Genomic DNA, 2,500 nt, shown 5'->3' with positions numbered 1-2,500 from the left:
TTAAAGTACAAACGTGCAAGCATACTAACCTAACCCTAGGTAAGGCATGTCAGAGCGAAAGACAGTAAACTCGAATGAGCCATGAAAGAGCGGTGCGGGGCCGGTCGGAGCGCACCCTTTTCTCGGTGGCTGGCGGGCGAGAGAGTGCTGCGTCGCCGGCATCGGCGTCGAAAGAAGCCGAGCCAAAAAAAGTTAAAGTACAAACGTGCAAGCATACTAACCTAACCCTAGGTAAGGCATGTCAGAGCGAAAGACAGTAATTTCGAATGAGCCATGAAAGAGCGGTGCGGGGCCGGTCGGAGCGCACCCTTTTCTCGGTGGCTGGCGGGCGAGAGAGTGCTGCGTCGCCGGCATCGGCGTCGAAAGAAGCCGAGCCGAAAAAAGTTAAAGTACAAACGTGCAAGCATACTAACCTAACCCTAGGTAAGGCATGTCACAGCGAAAGACAGTAATTTCGAATGAGCCAAGAAAGAGCGGTGCGGGGCCGGTCGGAGCGCACCCTTTTCTCGGTGGCTGGCGGGCGAGAAAGTGCTGCGTCGCCGGCATCGGCGTCGAAAGAAGCCGAGCCAAAAAAAGTTAAAGTACAAACGTGCAAGCATACTAACCTAACCCTAGGTAAGGCATGTCAGAGCGAAAGACAGTAATTTCGAATGAGCCAAGAAAGAGCGGTGCGGGGCCGGTCGGAGCGCACCCTTTTCTCGGTGGCTGGCGGGCGAGAGAGTGCTGCGTCGCCGGCATCGGCGTCGAAAGAAGCCGAGCCGAAAAAAGTTAAAGTACAAACGTGCAAGCATACTAACCTAACCCTAGGTAAGGCATGTCAGAGCGAAAGACAGTAATTTCGAATGAGCCAAGAAAGAGCGGTGCGGGGCCGGTCGGAGCGCACCCTTTTCTCGGTGGCTGGCGGGCGAGAGAGTGCTGCGTCGCCGGCATCGGCGTCGGAAGAAGCCGAGCCGAAAAAAGTTAAAGTACAAACGTGCAAGCATACTAACCTAACCCTAGGTAAGGCATGTCAGAGCGAAAGACAGTAAACTCGAATGAGCCATGAAAGAGCGGTGCGGGGCCGGTCGGAGCGCACCCTTTTCTCGGTGGCTGGCGGGCGAGAGAGTGCTGCGTCGCCGGCATCGGCGTCGAAAAAAGCCGAGCCGAAAAAAGTTAAAGTACAAACGTGCAAGCATACTAACCTAACCCTAGGTAAGGCATGTCAGAGCGAAAGACAGTAATTTCGAATGAGCCAAGAAAGAGCGGTGCGGGGCCGGTCGGAGCGCACCCTTTTCTCGGTGGCTGGCGGGCGAGAGAGTGCTGCGTCGCCGGCATCGGCGTCGAAAGAAGCCGAGCCGAAAAAAGTTAAAGTACAAACGTGCAAGCATACTAACCTAACCCTAGGTAAGGCATGTCAGAGCGAAAGACAGTAAACTCGAATGAGCCATGAAAGAGCGGTGCGGGGCCGGTCGGAGCGCACCCTTTTCTCGGTGGCTGGCGGGCGAGAGAGTGCTGCGTCGCCGGCATCGGCGTCGAAAGAAGCCGAGCCAAAAAAAGTTAAAGTACAAACGTGCAAGCATACTAACCTAACCCTAGGTAAGGCATGTCAGAGCGAAAGACAGTAATTTCGAATGAGCCATGAAAGAGCGGTGCGGGGCCGGTCGGAGCGCACCCTTTTCTCGGTGGCTGGCGGGCGAGAGAGTGCTGCGTCGCCGGCATCGGCGTCGAAAGAAGCCGAGCCGAAAAAAGTTAAAGTACAAACGTGCAAGCATACTAACCTAACCCTAGGTAAGGCATGTCAGAGCGAAAGACAGTAATTTCGAATGAGCCAAGAAAGAGCGGTGCGGGGCCGGTCGGAGCGCATCCTTTTCTCGGTGGCTGGCGGGCGAGAAAGTGCTGCGTCGCCGGCATCGGCGTCGAAAGAAGCCGAGCCAAAAAAAGTTAAAGTACAAACGTGCAAGCATACTAACCTAACCCTAGGTAAGGCATGTCAGAGCGAAAGACAGTAATTTCGAATGAGCCATGAAAGAGCGGTGCGGGGCCGGTCGGAGCGCACCCTTTTCTCGGTGGCTGGCGGGCGAGAGAGTGCTGCGTCGCCGGCATCGGCGTCGAAAGAAGCCGAGCCAAAAAAAGTTAAAGTACAAACGTGCAAGCATACTAACCTAACCCTAGGTAAGGCATGTCAGAGCGAAAGACAGTAATTTCGAATGAGCCAAGAAAGAGCGGTGCGGGGCCGGTCGGAGCGCACCCTTTTCTCGGTGGCTGGCGGGCGAGAGAGTGCTGCGTCGCCGGCATCGGCGTCGAAAGAAGCCGAGCCGAAAAAAGTTAAAGTACAAACGCGATGCTAATGAGCGAGCCGTTGTCTCGACTAATATGTAGGGGGCGTTCGATCGAGCGTCTGGCTTGAGCGCTTGTCGGCCTAGCAGAACGGTCGCATTGTTATGCCCGGGTTTTAGGCACCGCTGCAGGCGGCCGGCAGAGCTCTTGTTTGTGCGAAACTGAATGGATCGAGCCCGAGAGA

The sequence above is a fragment of the Styela clava genome, unplaced genomic scaffold (genome assembly GCF_964204865.1).
Source record: "Styela clava unplaced genomic scaffold, kaStyClav1.hap1.2 HAP1_SCAFFOLD_19, whole genome shotgun sequence".
Classification (NCBI taxonomy): domain Eukaryota; kingdom Metazoa; phylum Chordata; class Ascidiacea; order Stolidobranchia; family Styelidae; genus Styela; species Styela clava.
Note: the sequence above shows the minus strand (reverse complement) of the source record.